The sequence below is a fragment of the Sapajus apella genome, unplaced genomic scaffold (assembly GCF_009761245.1).
Source record: "Sapajus apella isolate SASKATOON/1434 unplaced genomic scaffold, GSC_monkey_1.0 scaffold15, whole genome shotgun sequence".
Classification (NCBI taxonomy): Eukaryota; Metazoa; Chordata; class Mammalia; order Primates; family Cebidae; genus Sapajus; species Sapajus apella.
In genome coordinates this window covers 19,604,269-19,632,264 of record NW_022436955.1, presented here as the reverse complement: position 1 = coordinate 19,632,264, position 27,996 = coordinate 19,604,269, and the positions used below count along the sequence as shown (strand labels likewise).

The following is a 27,996-nucleotide window of genomic DNA, read 5'->3' as shown; positions in this document are numbered from 1 at the left end:
CATTTCTCTTGCATGTTCATGCCTCCATAGGCCAGTATTTTAAAAAACAGGCATATGACAGAAACACAGCAAGGAAAAAAGAATCAGTGTGATTCTAGTGAGTTAAAATCGGATCATCAGTTCTCATCAGGAGAAAGAGGAACCCCTCACTGACCCTTCCCTCTTCACAGCGCCGCTCACAGTTACAACTGCACCAGCCGACTTGAAACATTCACAGTTAATTGACCTTGAACATTTCAATTTCTTACCTGTGGTGAAAAGGTACTACTGGTATGCAAATTAAGCTATATCATTAACGAGGTACACTGATAAAGTAATGGAAATTCAGATGCTTCTAGGCTATACCAAGTAATTTCAGCCAGATAAGTTGGCCACAGGGAATCCAAATATCCGTTCCAGGTTTTAAGTTGTGCAGCTCTGCAGATGCACATGGTATTGGTGTGTGATAGAGTTGCAGGCTTGTTCCAATTTTAAGACAAATGCTAAATAGTAAAATGGAAAATGGAAGCTAGACAGACAGACTGATAGAGATAAATTGATTATGCTTTGCAGAATTTTTTTTTTTGCCAGCCTATGACAGGAAGGGACACCAGCAACATGAAATACAAACATAACTACAGCTGAGGTTAGACCACCAGCCGGATGGCCACCACCAAACCACACAGCCCTCAGAAACACACTGTTGTCATATTTACTTTTCTAATGAAGAAAGCGATGACTAACTCCAGCACATTTTAAACTCTGTATTACCATAAAATAAAACGTAATGATTTATTTCGTTTATTAACAAAACCTTTCAGCTGCCAGGTAACGTGTTATTTGGCCTCATGATTTTAGTATGCCAATATATTCAATATCATAATAAACCAATTCTTATGAAACTAAAGACCATCTTTTCATAACCCCATCTCTTCCATAGTTACTGATAATCTACCCACAGAACAAAAACAAGAGTCTTGCTCCCACCAGTTCATATTTTTTCCCATACTGCAGGTTTCCTTTCCCTGTTCCACCGTCCCCTTTCTCCTGCCTTAACCTTGTTACGGAGACTTGGTGTAATAAAGTGTCATAAATGTATTCAAATGGAAACATTTCTTAACTCTTCATATTTCAGCCTGAAACTCACTTTGAAAGGTAAAAGTTCTCCCCATTCACAAGACTCTCAAATGCTGTAGTATTGTTATGATAATTACATTTTAAAAGCATATTAAGTGCCTATTGATTTCTCCCACCTTCAGCAAACATGAGAGTATATGGCAGTTGTAACGTTTTGAATTATAAAAAAAAAAATTATTATTGCTATTAGCTCCAAAGAGAGTTACGATCGCAGGAAAGTTCAGCTTTGAAAAAATTTAGTATCTGATTGACCGCAGAGACAGCATCTCTTTTATCTGCTGACTACCGTTTTTCAACATCAGATTTCTGAGAAACTTGCTTCTATAATATGTGCTGCTATGAATTATAAGGAAAGAAAAGCAAACTAAAAATTATCTAGGGCCTATTGTATGCGAAGCACACTATTAGAAATTGTATACACTGTATTAACTTAATTATTAAAATTAGTGAGATGAAATATGCTTTAACATCTCTTTTCAAAAAAAAAAACAAAAATATTTGAAGAGGCTAAGTAAATTTTCCAAATACTATGCAAATATTTTAGTGCAAGTGAGAAATTGCTTATTTTTAATACTGTTTTAATCCGTGGGAGACTGTCACTTTACAAATCACCCCATTTTTCATTCTTTACCCCTGGAGTAATTACAACTATCTTTGCCTCATAGTAGTATATTTTATCCGAAGAATATACTCAAAAAATTTATTCAGTATGATTTAATTATAAATTACCTGGCTGGCTGAATTATGTTTAAGACTCATATATCCCATCTACTAAATATCACCAGTATTTAGTGCTGGTCAGAGAGGCACATCTTAAAATTTCAGGGAAGTAAAAGGAAAAGGTGAAGAAAAAAAAATACTCTTAGTTGGAGCTTTAAAATATAGATAAGAATCACCTTTATCTCCTAGTAACATTAAAAATGGCATGACAGACATTCCTGGTGGTCATCAGTAAAGGTGATATGTCAACTTTACACAAATAGAGACTGCACAGACAGGAAGAGTTACATTTCTTCCTCAAGATTTTAAAGTGTAAAAGGACACAGATGTTCAAGGACACAAAACACAAGTGAACATAATTGAATGACGGTTCTAGCCACCATTAGGACATCTAAATTCCTAGAAAATAATTGGCTTAATTAAAATTGTCATAGGAAAGCTTCCCTCCAAGATAATTACTTTTTTTCAAATGTGATTTCATCTACATTTCCCCAAGAGCCCAAGTTTGCCCAGATCATTTGGATCTTGACATTAAATTACAACAATGTCAGGAAATGGAAGGAACAGGGTCCCAATATTTGTTTGGCTCCCTTAAATGGTGTGCAGTGCCCCCAGGCCACCATTTAGACCCTTTTAATAGCTTTGTATTTTTACCAGTGTCATTTTTCGCTTCTGCCGGAAGAGATCGTGACTCTAAAGATACTGCGTCTGTTGCTGTTGGTCTTTTCCCACGTTCACTTCTGAATCTTGACCTTGCCTACTTTGATCACGGTGATTGTTTCCGTGAAGGGCAGGTGACCTTGAGCCATGATCATGGAACAATTTCAGGATTTTGTTGGGACTACTGGAGTCTAAGAGACTCTTGTCCACTGTTAATGCTGAGAAGATAAGATACAGGCATCAAGCTGTAGGAATATTGCTGTAGAAAGCCTGCCTGAGTGAAGCCAACAGAGAGAGGAGAGTTAAGAAATGAAGTGACTTTGGGAGGCCAAGGCGGGTGGATCACGAGGTCAAGAGATCCAGACCATCCTGGTCAACATGGTGAAACCCCATCTCTACTAAAAATACAAAAAATTAGCTGGGCATGGTGGCGCGTGCCTGTAATCCCAGCTACTCAGGAGGCTGAGGCAGGAGAATTGCCTGAACCCAGGAGGCGGAGGTTGCGGTGAGCCGAGATTGCGCCATTGCACTCCAGCCTGGGCAACAAGAGCGAAACTCCGTCTCAAAAAAAAAAAAAAAAATGAGTGAAACCAAAGTTCTGAAAACACAATCAGGATGCTAGGTCCCGCTGTGCCTGCATTGTTTGCTGTGCTTTCTAGTTACATAAGCCAGTTGTTGGGCCCCTTACTTGTGCAGATCCATCTCAGGGTCACCGCTTCAGCAATTCTCGTCTCTCTCCTGCTTCATTATTTTTCTCTTTAATGGATAATTCCCATCAGTGCACGTTACATCAGCACGCTCTTATTTTTCTCATTTTAAAAGGAAAATAATAAAACTTTTCTGGAACCCATTCTATTTTTTTCCTCTTCTTTTAATGTTAACAGTCTTCAAATAATGTATATTCACATCACTTTCCAACTTTTCTCATCCTGTTCTTTCTTGGGCCAACTCCAATCAGACTTTAATTCTCTGCCACTCAACTGAAACTGCTCTTCTCAAAGTCACCAAGAACTCCATGTTGCTAAATCCAGTGGTCAGGCTTCAGTCTTCCATTCACACGGACAATCTGTGGCGTCTGATACTTGCGATCACTCCCTATGCCTGAAGAGACGGCTCACTTAGCTTCCACAAAACCACCTTCTCTTAATTTTCTTGCTACCTAATTAGTTAATCCTCACTCCCATGGCTGGTTTCTTCTTTTATCTCACATCATATTTTAAAGTTGAGACTCTCTAGGTCTCAGACCTTTACTCTGCTTTTCTCTCTGCATTCACTCCTTGGTGATCTCTCTTAGCCTGATGAATTTAAGTATTACCCATATGTCAAAAATTCCCTCATTCATAAATCTGCCTACACTTCTTCCCTGAACCCAAGACTCATGTATTCTACACTACTTGATCTCTTTAACATTTGCAAAATTAATTTTCCATTCTCCCTCTGAATCTTACTCTGTTCACATCCTTTCCCAGCCCGTACATGGTGATTTTATCCTTCCAGTTCCTCAGTACAAAAAAGAAATTGAGTCACACTTGTCCCCTTTCTTTCCCTCATATCATACTACCAAACCACCAGAAGATGCTGTTGGTACTACTTTATTATTAAGAATCCTGCTGTTTTTCTACCTTCATGGATGCTCCTTTGATTCAGGCCATATTATTCAAGCCTGGATTCTTGCAACAGTCACCTAATAAGTCTCTCTCTTTCTCCCTGTGCCCATTGAGACTCTATTCTCTACACAACAGGTGTGAAATATTATACCTGTGCACCAAATACTGCAATAACTCTCAACTTTACAGAGTGAAAGACAAAGTTCCCGCTACGCCACGTGCAGTGTCCTTAATGATCTGCCCCCTTCAACCAGCCCCATATCATCTCTACCTTCTCTTTCTTCCTCCCAGCTCACGGCCGTCCATTTAGTATGGCCTCCTTGCTGTTCTTTGAATAAACTGACTATCAGTCATTTTCCATCTCAGGAGCTTTATTAAGCTCATGTTTCTGCCAGGCATGTTTTTTCTCTGAGACACTCTGGGCTAATACTTTTGCTGCCTATAAGACTTTGCTTGAATTCTACCCTCTCTTAGAGGCTTGTATCTCCTGACCTCCTCTATTTAAAATTCCTTCTGCTTTACAATCCTCCTCCTGTTTGTCTGCCCCTGAACCCCTTTTTCATTTTTCACAGAAATCTCCATCTTTTAATATAGCATATGATTGTATGTAGTATATTTAGTGTTTATATATGACATGTAATAGAATATAAGCTCTATGAGATGAGGGACCTTCACTTGTTTTATTCACTGACAGACCCCAAGGGTCTAGCACACTGCTGGACATGTAATAGGTGCTAAAAAAGTATTTACTGCATGTAAGATTGAAATAAATTTATAGTCATGCACGCATAGTAACATGGCCTAAATTTATATGAACTGCTGAAAAAGCTGATACTCTAACCAAACTAAATAAAAGCACAGAATACTTTTCTTTCCTGCACGGTATTTTTTATGAAGTTTTCAAAAAAGTTGAAGAACTCAACTGAGTTACACACATACACACACACACACACACACATACACAGACAACCAATTGCCTCAGAGCTACATGGCTTAATCACTTGTAAACTACATTTCAAAGATGTACGTATTGCTTTATTTTGGAATTTTTGATACAATGAAAAAGAGATGCTTTTTCACTTCAACTCCCCAGCAAGCTTCTAAATTAATAATACCTCACTAAATTGTCTTCTCTTTAGTTCTTTGCTGTCAATCAATTTTCCCTCACCACAAATTGGCAGATCGACTTTTAATCTTAGTTCTTGTATTGACTGATTGGACATTTCTGAAATCTTTAATAATGCAGTGCTTTGAAAAGTAAATATTTACAACCTTTCTCTATGCAGGCATTTTGATTTGTGTATTTGATTTGCAAATTTTATGACAGCCAAATTTCCCCTGGAAGGCTAGAATAAAATTACAAATATGCCAAATTCTGGGACTAATTTTGTTTTTTCCACACAAAGTTTTATTTCATTCAAACTAGTAGTTTTGGAAAAATGATTTTTAGCACATGTCTAGAAATTCAGATGATAATCAGGAGCTGCCTATGTTGGCTTTCTAAGCCCATTATAATACTTTTCTAAAAATTTTGATTTAGATCTTTTACAGGGAGGCAGGTCATTTCAGTAAATGACATCATGCATTTGAGAGAGCCTACTGGCAATATCCCAAAGATTTTAAAACCATTTTTCGCTTCTCTGCCTTTTTTTTTTTTTTATCTTCCCTAGCCAGACTGAGATGATAAGCTGTCATGAGCCAAATATTCTCATATCACTCCTTCTGGGTCAACAAACTGAAGTCACTCTCCTGTACCCAACAGACATCATTTCCACTTAATGGTAGAAAAGCCAGCATTACTAGGGCATAGTACATCAAAAAGGTAAAGTGCAAAACCAATTTCAGGCATTTTACTGATTAAATCATGTGACTCCCCAATTAGTAAAAATGCTAAAACGCATTAATATAACATTATGTTCCCAATTAATGAGATTTGTTTACCTCTGGGCTTAAGTATTCGTCCAATTCAGTCTTGAATACACATATTTAATTATATGATTTATTTATTTTAAACAACAGACATTTATTTTTTCACAGTTCTAGAGGCTGAGAAGTCCAAGATCAAGAGGCTGGGAGATTCAGTTCCTGGTAAGGGCTTGCTCCCTGGCTTGTAGACAATTGTAGTCATTTTTATTTCTCAGGCAAGAAGGGACATTATTAGTGATGCACGTGATCAAGACAGCCATAACATTCCCCTCAGCTAGACTAAACTTTAGACAAGTTTCTTTCTGACTTTAAGCTCCTGACCTCCCTTTTCTTACAGCATTTACTTTATAAAACTTATGATTGTAAATTCTGTCTCTGCCCCTTGAGGTGTAAATCTTCATCCAGCCTCTTGCCAGTTTTACAATCCAGGGATGTCTTTCTCAAGGACCTGGGAGCCACCCCTTTGAAATGTAATCATCAAGAAAGATAGGACTTCCATCTTCCAGGCTCTGTGGGAGAGTAGGAGCCTAACTTACATAAGATCCAATTAGCAAACACAGATGGCCTCATCACATTGGCCAAGTCCCCCCCTCCCCAATGTCCTCCAGTATATTTCCACTAGCTCAGCCTAATGCTTCAACGGAATTGTTTCAATGGAATTGAGTTCAAGCTCTCTCTCAATCTTCTTGAACTCCGTTGAATAAAGTCTTCCTTGACCGCTAAACTCAGTCCAGTGCAATTCTTCTTTGACAGGCAATCAGTGTTTTATTTTTATTAAAACAATGTGTTTTTCATGTTTCTGCTTAATGCATCATACTCCCCAGTAACCTAACCATTCAACAATCAAAGCCTTAGAGAAGAAGCTGAAGAACAATGCCTAGAAGTGAATGTGGGTCTGGCTGAGAGTCAGCCAAAGGAATTCTTCCTGATAAGTGGCAATACTCAAAGGCTACTTACTACAGAACTGCTTCATCCATTAGCCAAAAGAAAGTCACAGCCAGCTTCATGAACTCTGAATGGCAACAAGAAGTATCATGGAGACCAGCTAGTAAAAGTTGATGGTCTTTGCCAAGGGAACATTCAAAGGAATAGATGGGTCGCTAAATGTGTATCAATGAACATCCAATGTTAGGATCAACTCAGTCAGACTCAGCAGATGTCAATGTCCTGGGCAAAGAGATCCAGCCAACAATCTGGTGATAGTTACCAGCAAAATAACCAGTATTAGCCAGGGGAGTCCCCATCTAATTGTGCCATGACATCATGTGAGTTCATTACATAACCACTGCCATTTTGGAAAACAGTAGAAAGAAGGTTAGGAAATCAGAAAATCTGAGTATATCTAGAAGGGATGTCTTTTGGTTGTGTCAGTCCCTTCTAGACTAACCCCTAGCAGAGGCTAGGGATGTTTAGATGATCTCATATGTGGTCACAGATGGAAAAATGTCTCTGGACTAAATAACAAATAGGATCTCCCTCATCTTGACAATACTCATAACAGCTAAAGTTCTGACAACACTGAAAAAATGTGGGGTGTTTTTGTTTTATTCCTCAACTATCAATCTAATCTTCAGACTCAGGGATTTAAAACTGGCCTGAGAAAATAATATCAACCAGTATTTCAGATCTGAAGATTAATATACTGTAGTAGTACTATGTGATATCTCATTGTAGCTGTATGAGTATTTTGTTTGGGTGCCTAACATCTCAAAATCTGCTAATACATTTACATATTGTGACTTTATAAAATGATAGGTGGATTTTCAATAATAATGCTGTTTGAATATATATATAGGTGGTCAGAAGAATTAATGCATATATCCAATTCAAAAAGCATTTTGCTATATGTATAGCATTAGTACAGTCACATTCACATTCTGGGGCAGAATCACTCCACATTTATTGGTTATCACAATGATTTTTACTACAAACCAGACAGAGAGAAACAAATATATACATGTATGTATAAATTTTCATAATTCCCAGTGTACATATATATACCTACATGCTGGCTTTAACAGGTATGTTCTGTAACAGAATGATAGAGTGGTATGCAAATAGAATTCAGAGTTTGAAGCTAGCAGGTACAATATTCCCCTGTGCACACATTCAATTCTAGAAATGCTTTCAACTGCAGGCCCTTTTACTACGCAATGAATTGCTTCCTGTAATATCCGTGCACCCCAGCTAGTTCCATCTGGCTCCTGGCCTACAAACAAATGAGAGGAATGCACAAGGGCTATGATTTTATGAAAAATGTAGAGAAAAGATTTGCTATTATGAGGTTTATGTAAAAATCATGATACATTACCATTACTTTTGCCGGGGACTAACACATATTTAGATTTGTTGGCCTTATCCTTGATTATTAAATGTGCTTTAAATGATTTCTTTACCTCATCAGACGAAAAAACTGAAGTTTCAACGTATTTGATTTTTTTGGGATTACACTGTGTTAAAATGGGGAAGAGTGAAAATATAACAAATGTAACAAACCACTGGTGGGCGATTTTTCCAATCTAGGCACTTTTATTAAGCTGATTTTAACCTGTGGTTACACACTTGTAATTGTCCATGTTGTTGTATCTCCTAAACTGAGGTTTAAAACTCTTCTCAAATTACAGGCCACTAATTATTCTATATCAGAAAAAATCAGGTGAATGTTTCTGCGGTTTTGCTGAGATAAAGATCAGCCAGGGTTTTGAGGGAGCATGATCAAGTCTGTCAGGACGTGAAAGACGCAGAATGCAGGCAGAAGAGGGAAAAAAACCCATCATTTTGCTCTGTTTATCTCCAACTTATTTCTATTTGTAATGTATAATGGAAAGTTCTAAATTGTCCTTTTTGATAAGAAGAATGTCTCACAATGCAGCCTCATTTCCACTCAAACCAATGAGCCCTTTTATCGGATTGTCAGGCCACCTATCATAGTTGACAGTTCCCAGTGTATATTGATCCACTGAGTCATAATAAAGTAGCTTCCAGCTGGGAATGAGAGTTAACGCAAACATTTTCTGGATCAGAAAAGGTGGAACCCCCCCCCAAAAAAAATAGGTTGTGTTTCTGCCTAGCCAGTTTCAAATTGCTTCTGGCAATACTATGTATCTCATCCCTACCCTTGCATTTTCCTGCACACTGTTACCACAGAGAATGTGGAAGCTGAAACGCAACATCCCAGCAGAAGCATCTCAATGCATGTTCGTGATGAGACCTACAATAATTGTTAAAAAGCAAATACTTTTGATAAGCAAAATGGAGAATCTATTACTAGTATGAATTATGTTGCAGTCGTTATTACTCTTATTATATCTGTTTCCTGAAACTTTGTAATCCATAGGTACTTAAGAATGTATCAGTTTGTTGTTTAAAATTTATGTTCAGAGTTCAGAATTTTACTTTTTACTTTAAGAAATTAGCAATTTATAATTTTAGGAGCTATATTTGTACAGTCAGCCAAGCTCAATAAACAACAATAAATGTCAAGAACTTTATGTTTTCATTTAATGACACCATTTTTTCCTTCAACAGATGCATAACTGAGAAGAATAATATTGTGTAGTATAATTGCCCTTTGTGAAATTTTTAAAATCCGTCACTTTTGCAAAATTACATGCAAGCCTGGATGCAATCTTTCTAGCATTTTATGTTCCTTTATGTAAAAATGGGAGGGACAATATGACAGTAGGGGCGTTAAATTTAGGGAAATTCCCAGATGATCTAAAAGTACAGCTTCCATAATAAATTTCTGATTTGCATGACTCTTGGAGGATGATGCTTTCAAAACAAAAGAACAGCAGTTTTTTGCGTCTCGTATGCTGACATATTGTATCTGTGGAATATCCTTCTATGTCAATAAATGAACTGAGAGAAAACCCATCAGAAAAATGTCTACATCAGAAGTCCTGACCAAAATTGTCACTTAGCACAAGCTCCTCCTTCTGTGACTCCATAGGACACGTCAACTCCTTGACTTCACATTCTCAGTTAACTACATTTCTCTTGCTTGTGGCTACAATGATGTTTTGTTTTGTTTTGTTTTTTATATATTGAAGACTAAATCTATTTTTCTAGCTCGGATCTTTCCTTTGAAACCTATGTCCCAAATCCTGAATGCCTCCCATGTATCTATTCATGGATGCCCTATAGATTTTTTAAACTTAACATTTCAAAAATGGATGTTTTGCCTCCTGTCCAAACCAGATGGCCATATAATTCTACCCTTCCATTCATTCGGACTAAAAATGTTACAATCATTTCTAATTATTCCCTTTCAGTAATACTGTACAGAAGTTGCCAAATCTGGTCAGTGTTACCTCCAATATTGTTTCCTTTATGGCTCCTTCCTTGGTTTTCTCCCTACTGTAGTTTGAATCCTTATTTCAACAACTCAATTAAAAAATAATAATTTTCCTGTTTATCAGATTGTCACTGGTGGGGAGGGCAGGATTTGTACATTTCAAGAAAACACCATCTCGACATAAAATATATTCATCTGAGAAAAATGTAGTTGCGCTAAATGGAAGGATAGGTATACGCCCCTACATTAAGAGGCACAGAAAAGAGGTAAAGACTCACACTGAAAAAGCTGGGGAAGATGTCAGGGAGAGCTGGCATCTACACTTAGTACTAAAGGACTAACAGGAATGACCTAGGAGCTGAAAAAGGAACAATGACTTTCCCATAGAAATAGCAGAAGCAAACTCTGGAAGTGTGAGAGACTGTAGCATATTACGGGGCTTCGGTTTGTCCAGAGTAGTTGGAGCAAAAAATATAAAGCATTAGAAATCGGACTGACTATGGAAAGATGGGAGTGAGATGGTGAGCAAGATCCAATTTTAAGCGCCATAAAGGATATACTAAACACTGGAGAAGGGAAAATTGGGACCATGAGAGGTTTCTAAGAAGTGAGTGCACTGCTAACTGGCAGTGTAGACAGATCTTCTCAATCAAATTTCAGCAAGAGTCATCTTGGGGTTGTTGTACTGTTCAGAGTTAGGAATTCTCAGGCTTGAAGGAGTATAATGTTCTACTGTGGGCAAATACCAGGAAAGTGAGCAAAACAGAAGAAAGTCTCTGCTTTCATGATGTTTGCAAGCTAGAACAGATCTTGGCACACAGGAAACTCCCTATAAATATGTACTGAGTGAAGACATGAAAGCACTGGAGAAAGCCTAATGGCAGGACTTGGTGATGTGGATAACCCACAAATAGCAGGCATTGGGAGCATAATCAATAACCCACAAATAGCAGGCATTGGGAGCATAATCAGATGCTGGAGAGGAACAGGGCAAAGTCCAGGGTGGCCATTTGAACACATTCTGGATGGTGGTGCTGACAGCCAAGAGTCATTAGTATAAGGGAAATTTGAAAAAAGTAAATAGAAGCAACAGGAAGCCTGAGCCACTACAAAAGACTTAGAAAGTGATTTAATTTAGAACACAGGGGCAGCTCCCCTCCGGTGATGAGAATGAGGCAAGGCCTGTGGGATTTGGGTAAATGTAGAGGCTTTGCAGAGGAACTTGGGAAACTATGCCCCTGCTTGATGGCCTTCCCTTCCTAGAGATCTTTAATACATGCCTCTTAAATAACCAGTCCCTTCTCACCATCATTTCCAGAGTTGTTTCGGTAAAAGCCGGTTGGATATTAGTCTGGTAGCAAAAGGCATCCTTTTGACGTAGCATTTAATGCAAGCCCAATTTGACATTGGAGCCTAAAAAAATAGTGCATTTTTCTATGAAACCTGTTCTCATTCTCCACAATTTTATTTGAATTACACATGTTCCTACGTCTCTCACTCAGCGAGGACTTCCTTCCCTCCACCTCCCAGTGGCAGTTAAAATATCAACTTTCTCATTATTTAGCTTGTTACATATAAAAGCTTTGTAATATAAAAGAATAGAGTTTGCTTTTGCTTGTTAAATTAATAGATAAGAATCGAATCTCGTATTAGAAAGCATGGCCATATTTGAATGGAACTTTTACCAAAACTTGTGAACTGCTCAAACATAAAAGTGAGGCTTCTCATTAGTTGAGCTGTTATTGTTCTAATATAGCCAAACTCAGAGAAATGGAAATAAATTAGATAGATTCTGAGAAACTTCAGAAGGTCAACAGGCTATAAGAGCTCTGTCTTTCCCTTAACAAAAGTAAAATGACAGACCTTTGTAATGAGCAAACGCAACATTTCAAAGGATCTTAAATTCTCTTTGTGTCATTTCTTTTCTAAGAAATATTTTTTATTAATTCCCATCAATCTTTTCTGGAGTGTTTGAAACATGTTTTGAATTCCAAAGAATAAATGAGTATTTGCTGAATATTGAGGTAATCTAGTATCTTGACACAAATATCTTAACATTTAAATTAATGTGGTTTGTGTTTAGATTAAAAAGTGTTTAAAGTTTGTATTTTTGAAAAATCTAAACACTATGTATAATCTATACTGGTAGCTTTTGAAAATAGGAAGGAGACAGAAATAAGATGTTTTATGTTGAATGGGGAGAGGGTGATCATGCGCTTTAAGGCATTTCCAATTGTTAATAAACATTATGGAAGCTCAGTGATCTCTGGGCAGCACAAGACACTAGACAGTTATAAAATACCACCTTTTAAAAATCTCTAAATGCCACCTCTCATAGCAAGAATATAGAGTTTATCTCCCTAATTGCATATTCTGATTACAGCTTTTAGGACCAGATCACACACAAAATTTCAAACAAACAAACAACCATGTCCAAGGGCTTATCAATATCATTCTAGTCATTACTACTACCCTCAATTATGATCCTAGAAGCCTGAACGAAAATGTAATAAACATATTTAACAGCACATATAGAATCAAAAGAAATGCTGGGAATGACTCTGGATCTGCTGGCTATAAACAGAGATCACTTCTGTATTCCACAATGTACTAAGGGCTTCACTGTCCTAATTTGTTTGATTTTCACAATAGTCTTACACAATGGAAATTTTGTTTCCCACCTTACACATGAAGAGACTAAGCTGAGGAGGAGTTGTAAAGTCACTTATGGAAGGTTACAAAGATCTGCTAAAGTCAGGCAAACCCTGAGGACTGTCTCCAGAGTCTGCTCTTCATCTCAGATGATGTCATTTCCTCCTGGAGTTCAGTTCATCTTTTATCAAAGAATAAGACAACACATCAGCAGGTGATGCAGGTTACATGAGGGACTGACATAGAATGGACACTTGAGAAGTTTAAGGTGTGGAGGCCACCACTGGCTGAATGGTTAAGGAAGCAGAAACATTTCACTAGGAGTCTAGGGTAGGACATTGAAAGGGCACAATGAAGGGTTGGAGCCTTCCAAGCAGAGAAATGACATGGCACATCTTTCAGCATGGCAATAATTGGACTGAAGGGAGTAAAGGGAATAGAGGGGACACAGGGAAAGCAGTGGTTATCAAGGCAAGAAAGGAGAATGGAGCCAGATGGTAGAAAGCCTTTCATTCAAGGCTGAGGAAACCTAACTCCCAAACTTTCAGCGTCCAAAAACCACTTTGTGTTTGTTTGATACACATGTTGATCACCATTTTTAGATAAATAAAAAGAATCCATCCAACATTTAAAGTGTAAAAGTAAACAATATTTTAAGATCACTACTAATGTTCATGAATATTTCATGTTGTTTTATGAAAAGATAGTACAGTATTCGCAGTCTCATACCAAGCTACACCCAACTTGATAGTGGTTAGTTTGATATGCATGGGTGGCTTCCAAAGCAAGTTGATTTAACTTCTCACTCCTGATATTAAGTAAATAAAAAATCACAATTCATGTGTATGGTCACTAAGAAAAACAGAAAATTCTGTGGCCCTAACAGAGATTTCTGGCTATTTTGATCAAAAATAGACATTGAATGAAGAAATGTCCTCCTTTAAGCAAAACAACAAACAATAAATCAACCAACATGTCTACTCAAAAACTGGAAGTTTAAATGTTTCAACTTGGAATATATATTCTTAACACACCTAGTTGCTGTGTATCATCTGGAAACAAGTTATTTAAGCTATGCTAAAGAACTTACATGTGCATTGTGAATATACACAATAACACATTCATAAATTCACTTTTTAAAGCAACAAATAATAAAGTCCTGGGAACATGTCAAACTCTCCTGGTTCCGGTCTCTTACATCACAGTTCAATTTTTAAAAGAAAACCTATTATCTTTTATCCAACATCAATATATTTTGGCTCATGAGTGATAAGTTCTGATCAGTGGTATGCTGGTAAATGTTTAATAACTTGTTCTCTTGGGGAAAAAGTCCTGCTTTGTAGTATTTGTCAATTCCTGTGGTGTAAATGCTCCCTCCACGGCAGATTTTAAGCCAGCAACTTGATAATGCTGAGCTGGAAAGAGGTGTTCACAGTAGGCTCCCACAAGCCAGAAGATTACTCTACATATCTCTGAGATAAGCCACTTAAGCAAAGCAGTTATAATCATATTGCAGTTATGAATTTCTCAGTTACATCCTCAAGTATAAAAATCTGCATTTTTTTCCCAACCCAATCTAATTTTCTATTTTGGGTTCCTATTCTTTCTCATGTAGAAAATCAATCTAATCATTCCAGAGGAAATCAGTACAGTTCATGGATTATTCAGTCAATTCAGGATTATATTTATGTCATCTTCAGATTTAACACACATGCAGGGATTTGTCTACCTTTCCATCAACCCCGGAGTTAGTCCTAAAAGCAACAGAGGGGAGGGTCACACTTCTTGGTCTTCTGCCTGGACAATGAACAATCCTGTGATAATCAAGCAGCTTCCACTCTGCTCTGTGTTGGTCTGCCTCAGGTTAAGGATGTACTTGATCATGACATTCTGATATCTCACACCCATCCCAGGTGTGAGGTCTTGCCCATAGCACTAACTTCACCTCCTGTGCTTCTTGGTACACCCAGCAGCTTCTAGCTCTCCTCACATGCCCTCTGGGGCTGATACGGGGTTTTTGTCACATGGCAGTCTCTACATGACAGCAACAGGATGACTTCGTGACTTCTCTTTAGAGGGGCAGTCTCTTCTCCAAGCACCTAGTCTAAGCACATCTTTCACATTCGGGTAGATTCCATACAGCATCTCACTCTGGACTTAATTTGAGGACAGGGCTTCAAAGAAAGTGATTCTTTACACTTGCTTGCTCATGTCTTACCCTCGTCCTTCCTTTCCAAACTCTCCTTCCTCTCAGTAGGATAGGGATAAAAGCAATGTCTTCTGCCTGCTCATCTTCCCTTTCAAATCATTTATGTTTTAAGTCTTTAGGGTATACACTGAGCTTTGTTCCCAGCTGTGCAGTGATCTGCTTTCCCTTAAGCTTTGAGTGAGTCATGCCTGTCTGAACTAGGTGGGAGATGAAAGGTTTGCAGGGATATCATGTCTACTTGTACTCCCTGCGTCATCTCTCACATAGAAATAGCCTCTGAGGGAATTATTATTGTCACCTAAGATGGTTTTTTGTTTTTTTTGTTTGTTTTTTTTTTTTAAGACAGAGTTTCACTCTTGTTACCCAGGCTGGAGTGCAATGGCGCGATCTCAGCTCACCGCAACCTCCGCCTCCTGGGTTCAGGCAATTCTCCTGCCTCAGCCTCCTGAGTAGCTGGGATTACAGGCACGCGCCACCATGCCTAGCTAATTTTTTATTAGTTTTAGAAGGGACGGGTTTCACCATGTTGACCAGGATGGTCTCGATCTCTTGACCTTGTGATCCACCCGCCTCGGCCTCCCAAAGTGTTGGGATTACAGGCTTCAGCCACCGCGCCCGGCCCACCTAAGATGTTTTTATCTCACCCTTCCTCACAGAAATTTATGTGCTCACCTTTCACAACATCGACCAGCATACTATCATGCAGAAAAGCAGAATCTACTGATCACTTCACACATTACAATGAAAATAACCCACCTCACCCCAACCCACACCCCTGTAAATTCAGCTTGATAACAGTCTGCCAACTCTCCTCTGTGAATAAAGTTTCTGGTGTCTATCGAGTGTTTGCCTCATTCCGATCTGCAGCATTTTCCAATTTACAACACAATACACCAAATGATCAAGAATACTAGAAAAATTTAACCAGATGGAAATCTGGTTAGCCTTGATGGCTCCTACAATATGAGCTCTCAAGGCTAACCAGATTGAAAGGCTGAGTGTTTTGCTCTTATCTAGGCAGGAGCAGATTTAAAATTCAGAAAATAAGTAGCTCTCACATTGAATAAAGCAGGAGTCTACTAACATTTACTCATAATACTGTCTCCTGAATGTCCAAAGTCACAAAAAAATACATGGTTTTTGACAGTGTCTTTGGATAAATAGATTTTGCAAGTAGCATATTGTACTTTTTCCCAAAGGATAACATTAATAATGAGGTATGTTTTCACTGTTAGAAGTGCAACTTGAATGCATATGTACTTCACCTATTATTAAAAAAAAATACATAAAATTCATATTAGAAAGCACTCTTTTGTGTTTTATCTAGAAAAGCGTAATTGTAGTATCAGAGTTTTGTTTGAAGGATAATTTAAAATCTTGTTACATTGATTCTACTTTTTAATCAGAGACATAGTTTAGGGGATTAAGAGTGACCGTAACTTACAGGATTATGTTCATAGGCAGGAAGTGAAAGATAAGGCAGAGTTTTATATAGCCTGGCTAAGCAGTGACCCAACATAAAACCAATCTGCAAAAACTAGGAGAGGCTTTTATTTCATTTTGGCTTTTTCCCCCTACCGTCTGAGAAAATCTTTGTCAAAACGCTACCTGGGCACATGCAAAAAGAAAAACAAAAAACAAAAAAACCTCAGAGACCACGCATGACAATGAATAGTCTTTTTTAAAGTAGTAAAAAAGTTACCAAAAAAAACACACACAAAAAAAACAAAACAAACAAACAAAAAAAACCTACACCCTCACAAGCAACAAAAACAAACCACTTATGGAGAAAGAGATCATCTGATTTTCAGAGTTGCCACATTATAATATTCAAAATGTCTAGTTTTCAACAAGAACAAAAAAATATGATGCATGCAAAAAAAATGTATAGCCCATTCTCAGGAGAAATTAATAGAATCTGTCCCGGAGGAAACAATGACATTGGATCTACTAAGCAAGGATTTTAAATCAACTATCTTTAACATGCTCAAAGAGCTAAAGGAAACAACGTACACAGAGTTAATGAAAAATGGGAGAATGATGTCTCAACAAATAGACACCATTGATAAAGAGATAGAAATTATGAAATGGAATGAAATAAACATTCTGGAGTTGCAAAGTACAACAACTGAAATGAATTTACTAAAGGATTTCAACAGCAGATATAAGAAGAGAGAAGAAATAATCAGTGAATGTGGAGATAGATTGAGAATGTTTATTTGAGGATCAGAAAGCACAGTACATAGACCTATCATGGCTGTAAGATTAATGATAGCCCTAAGGCCCACTTAAACATCTCATGGGACCTACATTATGTGTCACTTAGCAGTATGATACAACCAGACCCAGGGACTTCTAACCCTGGCCCAGAGATTTCTAGGAGACAAGACTACCTCAGTACAGATGCAACCACTCATAAACCTAAAAACAAAGCTTATCCTTACAAGAATAGTCGAACTCCCTTTATGAAAGAAACATCTGTTAATAAATACAAACTGAATGTAGGTATTAAAAAAGGGGGAATCATTCCCAAAACTCTGGGAATGGTCTCCACACACAGACCTCCCTGTTCAGCTGGTCATCTGACCCCTTGACTGTATCTGGCCGGTGCCACCGACCTGCTCCCACTTTCCATCATGTATGAGTGCTGCCGGAATAAACTGATTGAACGTCAGACAGTGTCTAAGACTCATCTTTGACCCAAATTGAACTGAAGTGGAAAATTCATCCCTGGAAAACTGGTTGGCTAGGATCACCCAAGATCCCTGAATATGATAAAAAGGAAAAAAATATGATAAAAAGTAAAAAAAAAAATGAACAGAATCTAAGAGACCTATGAAAAACCATGTGTATCAATGTATGCATAATGGGAATCTCAGAAGGATAGGAAAGAGAAAATGGCAAAAAGAATATTTAAATAAATAATATTATTTCCATCTATTATGTACCAATAAAAATAGTTTAAAAGTAAACTATAAAAAAACAATAATAATAGCACTTTGGGAGGCTGAGGTGGACACATCGCTTGAGCCCGGGAGTTCAAGACCAGCCTAAGCAACAGGGTAAAATCCTACTGAAAAATTAGCCTGGCGTGGTGGTGTGTGCCTGTGGTCCCAGCTACTAAGGAGGCTGAGGCAGGAGGATCACTTGAGCCCAGGAATTAGAGGCTGCAGTGAATTGTGACTGCACCACCACACTCCAACCTGGCTGACAGAATGACATCCTGTCTCACAAAATAATAATAATAATAATAATAATAATGGCCCCAAACTTTCCAAATTTGATAAAAGACATGAATCACCACATCCGATAAGGTTAAAAGCAAAGCAGAATAAACCCAAAGACACATACACTTAGACATATTACAATTAAACTGCTGAAAGTCAAAGACAAAGAAAAAATCTTAAAAGCATCAAGTCAGAAGATGTTACCTTATAAGGGGTCCACAACAGCAGATTTCTCAGCATAAGCCATGATGGCCAAGAGGCAGTGGAATGATATATTTAAAGTGCTAAAAGAAACACAAAACTATTTGCCAAAAATTCTGTATCTAGTAAAACTATCTTTTGTAAATGAGTAAGTGAAATTCCCAAATAAGCAAAGCTGAAGGATTTTATTGCTTGTAGGCCTGCCCAACAAGAAATGCCAAAGGGAGTTCTTTGGATGGAAAGAAAAGGCACTAGACAGTAATACAAAGCCACATAAAGAACACTGTATGGAAACTACATAGATAAACACAAAAGAAAGTATTAATTTATTGGTGGTTTGTGATTCCTCTTTCTTCCTATATGATTGAAAAGACAAATGCATAAAAGAATAATTATAATTCTAGGTTTCTATGTTAGAGAACACAATACATAAGGATATAATTTGTGAAAATGATACAAACGATGAGAGATGAAGCTGTACAAAAGCAGAGGTTTTTGTATACCATTAAAGCTAAGAAATATTAATTCAAAATAGATCATTACAAATCTGAGAGATTATTTCTAATTCCCAGAGTAATCACTAAGAAAAAACTAAAACAAACAAACAGAATAACAAAGGAGAATGGAATCAAAATGGCAGACCACATAAAAATCAACTAAGCCTATTTTAAACATATTTTGGAATCTGATGAATGTAGTGATTTCACAAAATTGAGCAAGTATTACATGCCACCAAATTTTACACTTCACAATAGTTAATTTTATGTTATATGAATTTCATCACAATTTTTAAAAACTTGAGTAAAACAATCACTCATCAAATAAAGTCCAATTTTTTCAGATCTATCCAGCACTATTTAGATGCTTTTAAAAATTGCCACATTCAAATATTCCCATATCTCAGTTCATGTATGCTTTACTTTTTATTTGCCCTAAAATTGTGGTCATTTCTTATATTTACGAAATTTTTTCTGAAGTTCTATTTCTTACATTTTTTTCACTTACACTTTTCTGCACCAGTAAGCTCTTTATGTACTTTTACTAATCATAGAATTGATGTCATGTAGTACTAAAAGCAAGAACAAATCTAATAAGTATAAGAAATAGCACACAAATTAAGCAAAGAAAGGCTAGCTCAGAAAAACTATATTCTGTTAGTGAATGGTAGCCAATTCATAAATTATCTTCCAGTTTAATTTGTTAAAAAATTTATGAATTTGTATACCTTTTTCTTTGAAACCACCAAATTATCTGCTCAACCACTGCAGAATATTAACTGGATATTCAAAAGTGCAATCATAACACCAATACAGGCAATGGAGGTGGGGTTGAAAGTCACAAGCAGGTACACAACAAGGCCACGATGGTGCTTTAAATTTCATTTTTATTGCAGAAAGTCTCAAAACTGCATGACCAGTTATGGTCCTAAATAACCTTGCATAGGTATCAAAGAGTAGCAGCAATGGAAATTTTTTTAAAAAATTTAAGACAGATTACAAGCCATGGATACACAGAATTTATCATCTTCTTCAGATAAAAGGAGGGATCAAGGCAGAAATGAAAGATGATTTTAAGAATTTGATACCATGGTGATTAAAAATACTACCAGGATCAACAAAGAAAAATAATTACAAGGAGCAGCTGGTTTGGAGGTGATGTATTTAACTTAAGTTGATAAAGTGAGACAAAGCACTTTTCAGGCAGCTGGAAAATTCTAGCAGGCAATTAAAAGTTCCAGAAGGAAAATTGTTGCGATGTGTTTTTTCTTCAGCACAAATGTGGGAAGCGTCTGCACAGGCCTTGTCCCGAGGCTCTGGCGAAGGACCCACACATTTAAAGAGGACATGCCCAAAGCCAAGGTCAATGGTGAGACTTTGGAAAAACCCACATAAATGTTCTCTTTCTGGCACACAGTCTCTGACCTTATTTTTCATTTTAATACAGTGAGATATTTTTACAGCCTATTATAAAAGTCAGTTATATTTTATACAGCCAATTATTTAATCAATTTTATATGTGTCTCTTTTATTTTATATTGTTACTATTAATTACATATCAATCTTTTTAAAAAGAGATCAAAGAGAAAGGTAGCAGAAAATAAATAATCCTTACACCACTTAAACATGGTTTTAAGCTAGCTTTCTATTTAAATTATTGCAGACTTAAGGTTAACAACCAAATTCCCACTGAGGGAGAAAATCTTTGATAAAATATCTTACTTAAGAAACAAGAGAGTCTTTATAAAATCATGTAATTTTTTCTATGCCTTTTCTCATGGAAACATATCTGTAGAGTAGCCTTTGGAAGAGTTGTGGTTAAAAGTCAAAGGAGATTGTGTATGGAAACAGGTTTCAAATTATAAAACTGTAAATAGTAAAGTTATAAACAAATAGAAAGTATTACTATCGCCAGGGCAAACAACTGTTTCCAATGGCATCAGGCTCAGATTCTAATTAATTGAGAGAACCAGAGAGACAAGGCACGCTCGAAGGAGGCTTTGATGTTTATTTCACAAGCCTCCAGACATTTTGGATAATTATGGATTCCTAAACGCCCATCGCAGTAACTGTTGAGTGACATCCGGTCCATATTAATATTTGCATTGCATTTTTTCTTTCATTTACCTCTTCCTCATGAGTTTTTACATTTTATTATGCAGACACACCCAAACATTCTTTTCATATTGCCATGAGTCCATTTTGCATTTCTATTAATAAAGCTGAAGTATTTTTTATTTTTAAATGCTTTCAGAGTTACAGAAAACTTGCAAGAATATTACAGCAAGTTCCCATAATGCCCTATACCCAGTCCCCTCTCCTATTAACACCTTATGGGCATACAGTATATTTCTCACAACTAATGAATCACTATTGGTATATTATTATTATTACTGGCTAAAGTCCATATTTTATTTAGATTTCCTTAGGTTTCTTTGTTTTGTTCTGTTTTTTTGTTTTTTTTTTTTTGTTTTTTAAGACAGAGTCTCACTCTGTTGCCAGGCTGGAGTGCAGTGTCATGATCTCAGCTCACTGTAACCTCTGCCTCCCGGGTTCAAGCGGTTCTCCTGCCTCAGCCTCCTGAGTAGCTGGGATTACAGGTATGCGCCACCATGCCTGGCTAATTGTATTTTTACTAGAGATGGGGTTTCACCATGTTGGTCAGGCTGGTCTTGAACTCCTAACCTCATTATCTACCCTCCTCAGCCTCCCAAAGTGTTGAGATTACAGGCATGAGCCACCATGCCCAGGCTGGGTTTCCTCAGTTTTTACTAAATGTCCTTCTTCTGTTCCAGGATCCCACAGAGGTTATGTCATGTTCATTTCATGTTGTTGCATTTAGTCATGTGAATCACGTTACATTTAGTCATCATGTCTCCTTACACTCCTCTTGGTTATGACCACTTTCAGGCTTTCCTTGTTTTTTGATAACCTTAACATTTTAGAGAATGGCTGGTCAGGTTCTGTGTAGAAGGTTCTATACTTCAGGTAGGTCTAATGTTTTCCACAGAGGTTTTTGAGAGCAGGACCACAGAGGTAAAATGCCATTTCACTGTATCAAATCAAGGGTACATACTATCAATATAATTTATCACTGATGATATTAGCTTTGATCACCTGGATGGATGAGGTGGTGTTTTTCAGATTTCTCCGCTCTAAAGTCCTCATAATGTACAGTTTGGAAGTTGTTATACACATCTTACACTTCAGAGGTAGAGAATTAGGTTCTACTTCCTTGAAGGGTGAAAATCTACATAAATTATCTGGAATTCTTCTGAACAGGAATCAGTAAGCATTTGGTTCTACTTCATTGGGTGATGAGAAGCATGACTTTGAGGCAAAAGTTTAAGTGTTTACATTAAAGAAGTAACCCCACGGGACAGATGTGGCATGCAGGAGTGGGTGAAACAAGGAGGGAAGGCCAAAGCAAATGTGCTATTAACTTGGACAAAACTACAGGCTACTGGTATCCAATGCCACACACACTTCTGAGCAGCCTTATCAGATGCATCTCAGAACTTTCCATTTTGACAACAAAAGCAGAAAGCTTTTCTCCATCAGTTCTCATCCTCTTTGGCCTGGCTAGCCTCACAGGCAGGCACTGCTCCTTATCCCTCACCACTAGAATGAGTCCAGTGGACTCCCAAGGGAAGACCATCCATCAGCATCAGGGGAGCCATAGGGCAAGAAGCTACAGGGAAGTGGTACAGCCCTAGATGAGACCCTATCACACCTGTAGAAAGCTGAACGTGCTCACTGTAATACTGGCTGAGAGAGAGACAGGGTGGAGAGGATTTTAGTGTCATACAAAAAGTGTCCATAGCACAGCGCTGCTCACAAGAGCAAAGACATGGACTTAACCCAGGTGCCCATCAACGGTGGACTGAATAAAGAAAATGTGGCATATATATACCATGGAATACTACACAGCCATAAAAAAACAACAAAACCATGTCCTTTGTAGCAACATGGATGCAGCTAGAAACCATTATGCTAAGCAAATTAATACAGAAACAAAAAACCTAATACCACATGTCCTCTTATAAGTGACAGCTAAATACTGGAAACATACAGACCTAAAGTTGGGAACAACAGACACTGAGGAATACAAGATGGGGGACACAGCCAGGCAGGAGAGGTTGAAAACTATCTATGGATACTATGCTCACTACCTGGGTGACAAATTCAGCCATACGCTAAACCTCAGCATTATATAATATACCTTTGTAACAAACCTGCACATGTACCCCTGATTTTAAGACAAAAGTTGAAAAAAAAAAAAAAAAGACATGTCCATTACACAACGGCACATCTTTAGTTTTAACTGTCTCTAATATAAGTGAATGAGCTTTTTTGGTTTCCTACTGCTAGCTTTTCCCATCTCTTAGCAAGATCCATCCGTCCCGATAGGGAAGATGCTCAGGACACACATGAAAGGCATCAGACAAGAAGGCTAAGAGTCCTGGCTTTCAATATTTCTTGGTTGTGCCACCCACTACACTTTCAGAGAACTTGTACATTCCAGCTGAAGAGAAGCATTCTCATTCTGAGGCCGAGTCAGAGACCCTTCACACATGTATGCTAATATTTTGTTTAGAGCATTTTGCATTTATATTCATGAGACAGAGTGACTTTTAATTTTCCTATCTTGTTTGTCCTTGGCAGTGTTTGTATCAAGGTTATGCTGGCCTCCTCGAAGGAGTTAGGGAGTATTTTGACTTTTTTTCTGTCATTTGGGAGAGAATGTATAAGATTACAGTCGTATCTTCCTTGAAAGTGTTTGGAAGAAGTCATATTTGAAACATATTAACTTGTAGTTTTCTTTGTTGAAGCATTGTAATTATAAATTTCTCTCTTATAGGTAGGTAAATATTTTAATTTTCTTATTTCTTGGGTGCAGCTTTGTATGGTGTGTTTTTGAAATATTTTTTCAATTCATTTAAATTCTCAAAATAATTAGCAGGAAGTTTTTAAAAATATTCTCATATTTTTGTTTTACTGTCTGTATTACAAGTTTGTTTTCCATTTTATTAATTAATGCGTTTTGGCTTTTTTCCTTCCTTTTGCTTACTTTTGGTTTAATCTGTTGTTCTTTTTCTAGTTTTTTGAGATGGACACATGGATAAATCATTCATATTCAACATTTTTTCTTTTTAATATTTGTAATCAAGGCCATCAATTATAGTCTAATATGCATCTCACAATTTTGATTTCTAGTATTTTATTAACATTGAATTAAAATGTTTTGCAATTTCCATTGAGATTTCTTTTGGAGGAATGTATTAAATTCCACACCTTTCTGGCTTTTTAAGTATTTTTAAAATTAATGATTTCTAGCTGAATTCCACTATAGCCAGGGCACTTACTCTGTATGATTTCAGTGCTTTTATATTAAAACACTTTATGGTCCAGCATAAATTTAGGTAAATATTCTAAGTATACTCGATAAGAATGTGTAATCTGCAGTTGTTGGAGATATACTACACACCATCTATAAATATACATATTTTAATTTTTTGTTCAAATCTTTTGCATTTTCATTGATTTTTTTGCCTATTCAATAAGCTACAGCAAGATATACATTAACAATAAACCCACTGTGTTTTGTATTTCCATATGTACTGTCTACTTCTATAATTTCTGCCCATTTTTCTTCATAGATTTTTAAAACTCTGTCATTTGGTGCAGAAAATGTTAGGCTAACTACACGATATTTCCTTTTGGGGGTATCTTTGCCCCTGAAGACTGGCTGTCTTGGTTTCTCTCAGATATGTCAAGTAGTTAGTTTACTAGTTTCAAGAAATGGATCTAGCTACTATGAGCTGAATGTTTGTGTCCAAACAAAATTCACAGGTTGAAGCCCTAACCCCTAGTGTGATGGTATTTGGAGAGGAGGCCTTTGGGAGGTAATTAGGCTTACACTGTCACGAGGGTGGGACACTCACGGTGTGATTAATGCTCTTACAAGAAGAGGAAACAGAGAGAGAAATCTCTGTCCATGGGTATGCACCAGGAAAGGTCATGTACGCATAAATTGAGGAGATAGCTGTCAGTAAGACAGAAAAAGGGCCCCAATAAGACATCAAATCTGTTGCCAGTTGTATGACAGAGCAGCTAACTTTTCCAAATTTATTATTCATATAGCCAGACACCATGGTAGACTCCACCTTTGCCTTAAGGTAAGACAAAGTCCTAGGTAAAAATGTATCCCTCAGAGTTCCCAGGGACATGAAGCTGTACGTGAGATTTCTGAAAATATTTGGTTTCTTCTTCCTTACCCTGCTTTCCCGACACTCTCACTGTTTTCCCTGGCAGCTATGGCCTCATAAATCACTTGTACCTCAGACATCGCTCCAGGTGTGCTTCTAGGAGAACCCAACCTAAGACACCCTTGATTACTTAACTCATTGTTTATTCATTGCATGTACATGTAAAATTTTCCTATTCAGCACTCTGAAAATGTCAGATATATACTAAATGTTTATGTATTAGTGATAATGTTTACTTTTGTAAATATATTTTAATTGACCAAATTTGAGCCATTGTATCAATTTCCACTGTATCACATTTATATTTTGAATTCCTGTACCCCATGAAAGCTGAAAACATCTTCTAAGGCAGGAGTATCCTGTGTCATCTAGTTTGAGGAAACTTAGAGGGATAATCTGCATTAAGGTACTCCCCTTACTTTCTTATTGAAAGGCTACCAATTTCTCTCACTCACTCACTGCTTTAAAGATTTCTATTCTTAGAAAGAGAAGATAGCTACATTGCCAATAGATATTATACATAAAAAAAGTATGTTGTCATAGAATTTAGAGATCCTCAAATTCAATCCTCTACCAAGGGGGAAAAAAGAGAGGTAATGTCATTTCCTCAAGGCCCCTCACAATTTAGTATTATAATCTAGTTTTCCTGATTTCAGAACTATACATTACTTAGGAGTAGCTACTTCGTGCATTCCCATGGATGACACCATCAGATTGATTTAGAGCTGAAGAATGTGGGCCATAGAGCAGACAAGGACAAGAAAGGGTAAGATGGAAAAACACCAAGATGCTGGCAGGAAGATCAGAGAAGCTGGAGCATATGTCTAAGGAAGGGGCCAAGGAGGAAGAGCAATATCAAAAGCAAGAAGGGAACCGGTCAGGCAGGTGGACAGCCATCTATGGTGTTAAATCAAATGAATAGACACAAAAATAGGAGTGGTTCTATATTAACCTCAGAAGTGGCAGCAAGCTCTCCTCTGCTTTAACAAATAGAGGATATAGGCATATTTACAAATCAATGTGTAAACCTTCACTTATTTTTATTTCACCTTCTCAAGCCTGGGATACAAAATATAATTTATTAGTGCAAGTGATACATCACTGATCATAAAATTAATCAGAACTTTATTTTCCAAGCTTTATCAAAATGTTCATGTCTCAGTAAGTTAAAGAAAACTTCATAAACTACATCTAAACTACTGGGAAAAAAGAAAGGCAAAAATATTTTAAATAAAACCATCATATCGCCCTAATTCAGACTCTGACTAACAATATACGTATGAGAATGTTTTATCTTTACATCACTCTAATAACAAACATAAAAAAAAACCTGTAGCTCTTTGACTCTATTTTGCTTTATAGTTAATAAGGAATTTTGACAGACACAGTGGCTCAGGCCTGTAACCCAAGCACTTTGGGAGGCCAAGGTGGGCAGATCACTTGAGGTCAGCAGTTTGAGAACAGCCTTGTCAACATGGTGAAACCCCATTTCTACTAATAATACAAAAAAAGAAAAAAATAGCTGGGTATGGTCGTGCATGCCTGTATACCCAGCTACTCAGGAGGCTGAAGCACAAGATTCGCTTGAACCCATGAGTCAAAGGTTGCAGTGAGCCGAGACTGTGCCACTGCACTCCAGCCTGGGTGACGAAGTGAGGCTATGTCTCAAAAACAAAAGAAAGAAAAAAATAAGAATAACCTGACTCTTCCGAGCACAGTTCTGTGGAAGTCAGAATGATTACCTTTATACAAATGAGTATATACATATTTAGTTTGCTAAAATGAGGTTAACTGGCAAGACACACTTTGAAACTGATTAACATTTGTATAGCACTGTGTTTCTGTAATTTATGTGGCTCCATCACAGTGCCATGATTATTTTCAAAATGACAATGCCATTTCACTGTTATCCCTGTTCTTCCCACAGGAAATTAAAGTGCAGTGGTGAAATATCTTGCCCATCCTTAAGGGAGTAAAATGTAGTAGTGATCAAGTCCCAAGAATAGTGAACTAATTCCAGACATGTCTAACATGAAAGAAGTTGCTCTTCACCTAAAATTTTATGATCTGCAGGAAAGAATATAAAAGACATGAAGGAGACTGGAGGAGCTGAAGTTCAAGTGTGTCTGGGTAGCTCAAGTTTTGTGACTTTTAGAGATGACTATTCAGAGTTTGAGTCAGATTAGAACCCCCATCTCAATGTTGAAGAGCTGTGCACCTGTGAATTTAACATAGGGCCCATACCCAGAAAAAAATAGGGCACAAGAACAGAAATATCAGGCAGAGCTAATAAATCAAATCAAATACCACAGCCTGGATCAGCAGGAAGTCAGGGGACCCTTGCAATTCAAGTCAATATTCAGTTGCCAAAGGCATACTGAGGACATCAGGTTCTAGATGTCATGAGCGGATCTGGAAGCAAATAAATTACTGGCATGTTTTATTCTCCAACAAACTCTGTAAGTACAGGACATCTCCAATGCAGCAAACTCAATCAGTGAAGTTCACCTGCCCCAGCCTGGTCATGGTACCTCTCAAGCAAATTCTAGACTCACACCAATTGTGCCAGCCAGGTTCCCTTTTCTCTAGGCTTGAGACTTTTCAATCCTGTACAA

General features: G+C 37.3%; 1 protein-coding gene and 1 long non-coding RNA gene across 2 annotated transcripts in view; both read right to left on the bottom strand.

The window, feature by feature from the left end:
• The window catches only part of CNTNAP4 (contactin associated protein family member 4), a 286,975-nt gene that overhangs the window by 213,555 nt on the left and 45,424 nt on the right, over positions 1–27,996 (bottom strand). The gene's annotated exons all lie outside the window — the stretch shown is intronic.
• Positions 555–10,807, bottom strand: LOC116555659. Its single transcript, XR_004270614.1, has 2 exons — positions 3,088–10,807; positions 555–2,814 (listed from the first exon to the last, which is right to left on the bottom strand). It is a non-coding gene; the product is annotated as an uncharacterized LOC116555659 (long non-coding RNA).